Source organism: Quercus robur, chromosome 4, assembly GCF_932294415.1.
Source record: "Quercus robur chromosome 4, dhQueRobu3.1, whole genome shotgun sequence".
Classification (NCBI taxonomy): Eukaryota; Viridiplantae; Streptophyta; class Magnoliopsida; order Fagales; family Fagaceae; genus Quercus; species Quercus robur.
In genome coordinates this window covers 20,838,997-20,849,290 of record NC_065537.1, presented here as the reverse complement: position 1 = coordinate 20,849,290, position 10,294 = coordinate 20,838,997, and the positions used below count along the sequence as shown (strand labels likewise).

The following is a 10,294-nucleotide window of genomic DNA, read 5'->3' as shown; positions in this document are numbered from 1 at the left end:
AAAATATAGACTGTATTTGAACTTTTTTGTTTTGTTTTTTTTTTTTTTTTAGAAAGAAGACATCAATATCATTAAGAACGATCTGTATTTGAACTTGAATATATGTTTTTTTTTAATGTAATATTTTTATTAGAAGTGCTAGAAAGTGCCATATAATTTAAGAGTAATTCTACGGTACCCCCAAAAAAAAGGGGGGGTATGGTACCCACTAATAGGTAACCTGCTACACCAAGTTACTTTTTTCTCATATATGACGGTTTCATCCTCACCTTATGCAGTTCCAACATCACATGTGACAGTTTTTTTCTCACATTTGGTGGTTCCCTTACTTTTTTCTCACATTTGACGGTTCCATCCTCACATTGTGTAGTTCCAACATCGCATGTGACAGTTTTTTCTCACATTTGGCAGTTCTTTTACTATTTTTTCTCACATTTGACGGTTCCATCCTCATATTGTGCAGTTCCATTATCACATATGATAGTTCTTTTGTCACATTAGGTGGTTCTCGTACTTTTTTCTCCCATTTGACGGTTCCATCCTCACATTGTGTAGTTTCAACCTCACATGTGACAGTTTTTTCTCACATTTGATGATTCCGTTATTTTTTCTCACATTTAACGGTTCCATCCTCACATTGTGCAGTTCCAACATCACATGTGACAGTTTTTTTCTCACATTTGGTGGTTCCCTTACTTTTTTCTCACACTTGACTGTTCCATCCTCATATTGTACAGTTCTAACATCACATGTGTCAGTTTTTTTGTCACATTGGGCGGTTCCTTTACTTTTTTCTCACACTTGACGGTTCCATCCTCACATTGTGTAATTCCAACATCACATGTGATAGTTCTTTTCTCACATTTGGTGGTTCCCTTACTTTTTTCTCACATTTGACGGTTTCATCCTCACATTGTGCAGTTCCAACATCACATATGACAGTGTTTTTCTCACATTTGGTGGTTCCCTTACTTTTTTTTTCTCACATTTGACGGTTCTATCCTCACATTATGCAGTTACAACATCACATGTGATAGTTTTTTTTTCTCACATTTGGTGATTCCCTTACTTTTTTTTCTCACATTTGACGGTTTCATCCTCACATTGTGCGGTTCCAACATCACATATAACAGTTCTTTTCTCACATTTGGTTGTTCCTTTACCTTTTTTTTTTCACATTTGACAATTTCATCCACACATTGTGCTGTTCCAACATCACATGTAACCTTTTTTTTCTCACACTTGGTGGTTCCGTTAATTTTTTTCTCACATTTGACGGTTCCATCCTCACATTGTGCAGTTCCAACATCACATGTAACAGTTTTTTTCTCACATTTGATAGTTTCCTTACTTTTTTTTCCTCATATTTGACGGTTTCATCCTTACATTGTGTAGTTCTAACATCACATGTGATAATTCTTTTCTCACATTTGGTGGTTTCCTTACTTTTTTCTCATATTTGACGGTTCCATCCTCATATTGTGCAGTTCCAACATCACATGTAACAATTTTTTTCTCAAATTTGGTGGTTCCCTTACTTTTTTTTTTCTCATTTGATGGTTTCATCCTCACAATGTGCAATTCCAATATCATATATGACAATTCTTTTGTCACATTGGGTGGTTCTCGTACTTTTTTCTCACACATGACGGTTTCATCCTTACATTGTGTAGTTCCAACATCACATGTGACAGTTCTTTCCTCACATTTGATGATTCCTTTACTTTTTTCTCACATTTGACGGTTCCATCCTCACATTATATAATTCCAACATCACATGTGACAGTTTTTTTCTCACATTTGATGGTTCCTTTACTTTTTTCTCACATTTAACGATTCCATCCTCACATTATGCAGTTCCAATATCATATGTGACAATTTTTTTGTCACATTGGGTGGTTCTCTTACTTTTTCCTCACACTTAATAATACCATCCTCACATTGTGCAATTTCAATATCACATGTGACAGTTCTTTTCTCACATTTGGTGGTTCCCTTACTTTTTTCTCACATTGGACGGTTTCATCCTCACATTGTGTAGTTCCAACATCACATGTGACAGTTCTTTTCTCACATTTGGTGGTTCCCTTATTTTTTCTCACATTTGACGGTTCCATCCTCACATTGTACAGTTCTAACATTACATGTGACAGTTTTTTCTCACATTTGGTGGTTCCCTTATTTTTTTCTCACATTTGACGGTTCCATCCTCACATTGTACAGTTCTAACGTTACATGTGACAGTTTTTTCTCACATTTGGTGGTTCCCTTACTTTTTTCTCACAATTGACGATTCCATCCTCACATTGTATAGTTCTAACATTACATGTGACAGTTTTTTTCTCATATTTGGTGCTTCCCTTATTTTTTTCTCACAGTTGACAGTTTCATCCTAACATTGTGCAGTTTTAACATTACATGTGACAGTTTTTTTCTCACATTTAGTGGTTCTCTTACTTTTTTTTCACACTTGACGGTTCTATTCTCACATTGTGCAGTTCTAACATTACATGTGATAGTTTTTTTGTCACATTTGGTGGTTCTCTTACTTTTTTCTCACACTTGACGGTTCCATCCTCACATTGTGCAATTCCAACATCACATGTGTCAGTTTTTTTGTCACATTGGGTGGTTCCCTTACTTTTTTCTCACACTTAACAGTTTCATCCTCACATTGTGCAATTCCAACATCACATGTAACAGTTCTTTTCTCACATTTGGTGGTTCCCTTACTTTTTTCTCACTTTTGACAGTTACATCCTTACATTGTGCAGTTCCAACATAACATGTGACAGTTTTTTTCTCACATTTAGTAGTTCCCTTACTTTTTTTTCCCGCATTTGATGGTTCCATTGTCATATTAAGTAGTACCAACATTCCATTTGACTCTATTTTTGTCACATTCAATGGTACCTTATTTTTATATTCTCAAATTTGACCGTTCCGATATTACATTGGGCAGTACCCACATTACTCCTGACCATATTTTTGTCACATTTGGTGGTACTCTATTTTTTTCCTTACAATTGATTGTTCAACCGTCATTTTAAGCACTACAAATATCACATCTGACCATAATTTTACATTTAGGCTTATCACTAAGGTCACTTTTTTACTTACTAATAACCACTCATCACAATAGTAATTTTTTTAAAGTTATTAAAAAATTTAGATCTAAATTTTAGTAGAGCACAATTAATTGAATATTTAAGTTATTTGGGACTTATTGCAATATTTGCACCATTTGATAACATTGTAATTAAAGAACTAGTTCATTATTAAGGCACTCGTGATTTATTAAAAGAAACGGATCCATGGTCAAGAGGGTGTATAACTCCTAATTCCATTTCCTTCTTTCTCATATTTTCCTTCTATCCAAATCTATGGTAAACACTTACCTACACTCATCTCAACTTGTATCACCCTATGAGGTTGTCACAGGACATGAACAGCATCTTTAAGTTTGCCAATATAAGCATCCCTTAACTTTGAAAATCAAGGATTTGAATTAATGAACTATTATTAGGTCCTCCTAAATAGCATTGATTCATCATAAACATTTCATTTCAATTGGAATTTGGTTAGCAATAAGGAAAGAGAACTCTTGGTTCAATTCTCCACCTTAACAACAAGGGAAATAAATTGATCAAAGAAGTTCCTGTGGGTTGAAGTGGAACAACAACTGAACCTCTGGTAGCAACATGCTATGGGGTGGTAGTCCTGCTTATGGGATCAAATCAATGAGTTCAAGAAATATTTGAAAGTGGGCTAGTGAGAGCATCCATGAGGCTGAAATAAAGTCAACAAAATATGTACAGGTGATATCATGGCTTCTTCTAGAGAACTCTATGGGTATTTTTTTTCATCATTATTAGGGCTATTTTATGCAACCAACAAGCTGCAATGGAAAATAACACTAGCCCATAATGCTGTAGGTTCCTAACTAGGATGTTTAGTTAATACCTGCTTTTGAAGAACTTGAAAGAGTTTATACCTATAAGTTGGCACATACATGAAAACTTAAACAGATTTCATGTGAAATGGACAAAAAGGAAATTAAAGAAGTGTTCACAAAGGTCCAATGTAAGATGCAATCCGTACAATACAAACAGAAAATATAAGAAAAGCAACCTTTTTCCTTAACCATGATTTCCATTTCTTTTGAAACAACTTCATCCCATTTTGTAATTGTCATATGGAAACCATAATTCATAGTCTTATATTGGAGGTTGTGAAGTAAAGGAAGTGACTAAAAATATTGTTCATGTCATAGTTCCATAAAAATATTGTTCTGGTTAGCAGCTGAAAAATGAAAAAAAGAAAAAGAAAAGAAAAATAAAAACAGAACCTAGAACAGAAAATTTCTAACCATTAAGCCACATGACTAAGAACTCAGGGTTTGCTTCTAAGATCGGTACTCAAAGAGTTTTTTATATCAGAAAACATAAAGCAAGCAACTAAAAAGAACTAGTGGTAACAAGATGAACTTAATACCAACTCCAATCTAGTAACTCTATTCCAAAAACTAATAATGTGATAACAGTAACCAAAAAATGAAGTTTAACCAAAACAATTGACATATATTTGTATATATGTTTTTAGTTGCATACATTGTTCATTAGTCATTACTTATTTAACTTCTATCCTTCACTTATTAAAAGAATGCAGATGCAAAGAGAGGGGTAGAAGCTAATATGATTAGATCTTAGAAAAAAGAAAAGATAATTCTTTTTTCCAATTGATTCCACATTTAAACAAAACTAAGATAAATAAAAAATTTTATATCAAGTAAATGAACTCAGTCAGGATAGACCCTAAAAAATAACAAATATGGCAGCTAATGTGGACAAGAGGGCTGCATGTCTAATCAACTCCAAATTCCATCACAATAATACAAGTGTACATCTAGTAGAGTAGGTGTTCTTCTCCAACCACAAGCACAACAAAAACTTTGATATAAATCAATTTCCATAAAATGAAAAGATGAAACAGGGAGTTAGGCTACTCAATCTTGTCCCACGGGCATTTTCACTATTCAAGCATCACTTCAGCCACTAGGTTGGGTTGCCATTGCAGTCGTTGCTGCTATTAGGCAGTGTAAAATACCATAATCCAAAAGAAATGAGTACACAAGAGTGACTACGATAAGTATAAAGATTCATTTCATAGACAGTCAAATAAAAAGTGGAAAATGTTTTTTTATTTAAAGATGTAGTTCAAAGCTGAAATTATGGTATGATTTGCTGCTATGAATCTAATGGTATCCAACTTCAAAAGCAGCTTCCCAGTCATGTACCTGCAACCTAAAAAAATTCTATAGTGGTCAACCAATTAATTGTAATTGAAAAACCAAATAAAAAATTCATTTTTTAAATCAAAAATATTTTGCTCCAAATGTTTCATCCAAGTATATAAGAGTATAAGTAATAAATTTACTCAGATACTCAAATAATGATCCCTATATAGATATAAAACTAACAGCAATCATCCAACTGATTTTTGCCAACAATGCAGAGATGATAACTTTGAAGGTAGAGGGAAATAGCTTGAGGCTATAACTTGACTTAATCATAGTGACACGGCCATCTCTGGAAAGACACTTATTGGCTTAACCACTTAGCTTGCTTCTAGTTTTTGGTTGAAAAACTAAAAATCCTTTGCTTCTAATCTGGTTTAAGAATAGAGGAGACCCAAGATTTTTCAAATTGGCACCAAGTCTTTTGAAACCAGACCTTTGACAAAAGCTTGTTCACCATGTGATTACTCACATTCCTTGGGGCAAAGAGTAGTCCACATTTGGCTAAGTTCATGGCTTGTCCAGATCATTGGCAATATTTTTGGACACATTGCTAGACACTATCTAACTCCACTTTTTTTGTTCCTATATGCCTTTTATTCTACCAACAAGATAAAAAATTAACATACCATAGACTAAACAACAGAATCAATCATTGATTGCATAAACTAACTGCCACTGATATTGCGAATGGCAATGTAACCAATCCCATCAATTTAGTTTCCAATGTAGAATAGATATTGGTCACACATAAGTCCTCCATTGCCACGATACTCTCAACGTAGTAAGATATAATTAAGACATGCAAACATCGTCTGATTGTAAGGGGTTTACCCTGCCAAGCCAGATAAAAAAACCCAAATTGTTCAACCTAGCCAGAAAAACCAATGATAAATAACCCAAATAGTATAAACGGCAATACTAACAAACCCAGCTAGACAAAATTAAGAAAAATAAACCAAATTGAAATTAGTATTAAACATACAATTACAAGTTTTACTAATTCAAGTATATACAATAACTTATTCTCTCACCTACTATGAACTTGCTATGTACCAAAAGGAATAATAGATTGGTTTTGTTCCTAGCAACCCTGCAAAACCAAAAGGTAAACAAAAACAAAACAAAACAAAATTAATAACAATTCAGCCATATAGAGAACAAATGGCAACAGTTAAAAAACCCATATGTAAAATTAAAGAATAAGGATGAGACGTAGTGAGATTTTAGATTCAATAAACGGTGGAAACTTCAAACAAAAGGGCAGAGAGACGGAAGAAGCGCCGCTGAGTTGGATTGGATGTGGATTTGAGGTTGGATTGGAGAGGCTTTAGCGTTGAGACAGCGTTGGAGAGGCTTTAGCGTTGAGACAAGATAGAGTAGAGAGGAAAACCAGAGGCATTGTTGATGCGTGAATGATTCTGCATTCTTTTGCTTTATTTTTTTTGGTTTATATATATAACCTGTTTAGCCAGTAACCAGTATCCCTTAAAATTATACCAATGGTCAGGATTTAAACAACATTAAATCAACGGTTAAGATTAAGGTGGGTACCGTACCCCCCTTTTTCTGGAGGGGATATGGTAGAATGACCCTTTAAACATCATTGCTATTTTTTATTTTAAATATTGATTAAATACCTATTTAAGTGAAATTATGAAATCAACTTTACTATCACAGATGACATATCCGTTTCAAACTTAGAGTCGAAATTCAGGTCTGAGTAATAATAGTTTTTAATATGCATCAGTCTTCTTTCCATTAACCACGAATGCAAAGGCTTGTAGTGCTGAATCTTTTCAAATCATAAAATTGATTGTTTTAAGTTACTACTTTAAGTTCTAATGACAAACTTTTTTAAAATTCTTTCATAAATACATTATACATATTGCCTAGCATCCGGTTGTCAAAAACGTTATTGTTGACTGAATCTTTTTGGTAAAAATGTCTAAATACATGATTGGTTATACAACTGTGTCTTGAATATCACTAATTTTTAATATGAAATAAATGAAAAAATGGCTCTTTCTCACCCTATATTAACATATGATCAAGTGAGCATTGTGTGAAAAACGTTCCAGTAGACTTTACGCTCTAACAGCGGTTTTACTCCCTCCTCAAACATTTTTTGTTAAAATATATTTAGATATATTATTATTTCTATATACTATATATATTCTAGGTTTGGAAAGTACTATTTTAAGAGCTTCTTATCCTATAAGCGGTGTAAGCTTTTAAGGAATATCAATAAGATGACTGAACTGTTGTATCATGAGAAAAGTATGTTATGTTGTTAATTTAACCTACCAGAAATTTTATAAACGACGTGTCGCCTCAAAAGAGGGAGCCCACGCCTCAACTCCGCCACAAACTTTACCATACCAGGAATTTTATAAATGACGTGTCGCCTCACTTGATCATATAGGGTGAGAAAGAGCAATTTTCATTTATTTCGTACCACAAATTAATGCAATTCAAAACACAGCCTGTATTTAGACCTTTTAGGCTTTTAGCCAAAACGATTCTGTCTAAGAATAACGTTTTTGACAACAGGATGCTAGGCAAAATGTATAATGTATAATGTATAACAATCAATTTTATGATTTGAAAAGCTTCAGCAAGCCTTTAAAGTTAGTGGTCAAAACAATTTAATAATAGAATAAAGGTTATGAAAATAGAAATAAAATTGATGCATATTAATAACTATTATTACTTAGATTTGAATTTCAATTCTAAGTTTGAAACGGATATGTCATCAATGATAGTAAAGTTGATTTCATATTTTCGCTTAAATAGGCGTTTAATCAATATTTAAAATAAATTACAATACAAATTATAAAAATACTCCAACACGATGTGGTCTATAAATCGGTGGCTTTCCTTGTAGGCTCATATAGGAAAAAATCAAATGAAAAAGAAAGACACAAATAGACATACATATAGATATACTAACTTGTAATCTCATGCATATGCATGGATATACTTAATAGATATATAGTATAATTTTTACATATATAATTTAAATATTATTGATAGTCATTTTTATAGTTTTTTTTAACTCTTTAAAAAGTTTTATAAGAATGTTATTAGGCAGAAAATGTAAATAAGCCTGTGATGTGTATCCAAGAGTTAAGTCATTTTGGATATACATCGCTATAAATTTCTTTAAAAAACTTTCTCCCCTCTTCCTATGTGTATGTTAAAAATACTTAGTATTCTAAAAAAAAAAAGGGCAGAAAATGTAAGTTGTCCATTTTTTAAATATTTTTATGTTCATTAATTCTAGGGTCTTCGATTTTTATGCACAATAACTCACTCAAATGGATATTTATGTTATGATATGGTCCCACATTTGATTCCAAAATTAAGAAATAAGACTCTCTCTAAATATAAATATTTTAGGACACATGGTGCAAAATTGATCATCAATTGTAAAATCTAATTTGATTTTCTCTAATTTTTACCTATTAATATATATATATATATATATATATATATAATGACTTATAAAATTTGAATTGTTTTTAGTCATACAAAAAAATGGCTTATAAATATAAAATCATTCAAACTTTCTCTTCCTCTAATTTTATATATAGTGTTAAATATATGATTATGTTTTTTATGATTTATTTAAATTGGACTCCTTGTTTTCTACACTAAATTTACTCATTTGACACAAAAATTAAAAAAATTTGATTAGATAGGACATGTGACGTAAAATTAAGTTCTAATTGAAATCCAATTTTTATACTAAATTAACTAACTTGGTACAAAATTTAAAAATTTTGATTAAATGGGATACATGGTGCAAAATTATACTCTAATTGAATTCCAATTTGAAATCTAATTGAATTTTCTCTCAGCTTTACTTATTAATATATATATATATATGACTTATAAACTTGAATTTTTTTTAGCTCTAAAAAAAAATGCTCATAAATATAAAATCATTCAAAAATTATGTTTTTTATGGTTTACTTATATTGGACTCCTCGTTTGTTTACACTAAATTAATTCATTTGACATAAAAATTAAAAAACTTAGATTAAATGGGACACATGTCGCAAAACTTAACTCAAACTGAAATCCAATTTTTACATTAAATTAACTCACTTGACACTAAAATTAAAAAACTTAGATTAGTTGAGACACGTAAAATTAGACTCTAATTGAATTCCAATTTGAAATCTAATTGGATTTTCTCTTAGTTTTACCTATTATTATTATTATTATTATAGATTATGAGATCTGGTAAAATCTCTAATGGTTGAATAAAAAATCTGAAATTCAATTTTCACCTACATTAAAAACCGATTGGTGTCTTAAATGTCATTTGTTAAAACTCTTTAAAAATAAATAAATAAAAAATAAAAAGATATATTACAAGCTTGGAAATACGTAAAATTGGGATTAAAAGAACAACTGTATTTGTTAACTTAGAGTGTGTTTTGATACTGCTTATTTTGCTGAAAAATGAAAACAATAAAAAAAAAAAATTACCGGTTACTATTCACAAATGAAAATACTGTTCATTTGCCTTAATGCATTGTTCATGTTCCATGAATAGTGCAAGAGGCGCTGGTCTAAAAAAAAAAGGCAAAACGCTGAAACGCAAAACGCAAAACACAATCCAAATGCTACCTTAGAGGCACACTTATGTCATTTTAATATTTTTTAGAAAGGAAAAAAATATATTTTTATAAGAAGTTATAAAAATCAACTCATGCAGCATTTAATATATTTAGTATTTTATTTTTCAATTTTTGCATTTATTTTCAAGTAAAATATGTAATAGGTGAAGGGAGGATATGATGTTCAAAAAATTTCTTTCATTCATTTACTTGGCAAAAATACAAAACAACAACAAGTATTTATTATCTCCTATTATTATAATTAAAAAAATTCATTTTAACTCTTTTATATATATATATATATATATATATTGTATATGGCGATAAAATATATAAAAAATAAAAATATGGAAATATTGATTTTAAA

At 31.1% G+C, this 10,294-nt stretch overlaps 1 long non-coding RNA gene across 1 annotated transcript; it reads right to left on the bottom strand.

Moving 5' to 3' along the window:
• Nucleotides 1–3,967: 3,967 nt before the first annotated feature.
• Nucleotides 3,968–6,854, bottom strand: LOC126720842 (uncharacterized). The gene is made up of 2 exons (XR_007653703.1): nucleotides 6,331–6,854; nucleotides 3,968–6,131 (listed from the first exon to the last, which is right to left on the bottom strand). It is a non-coding gene; the product is annotated as an uncharacterized LOC126720842 (long non-coding RNA).
• Nucleotides 6,855–10,294: the final 3,440 nt, after the last annotated feature.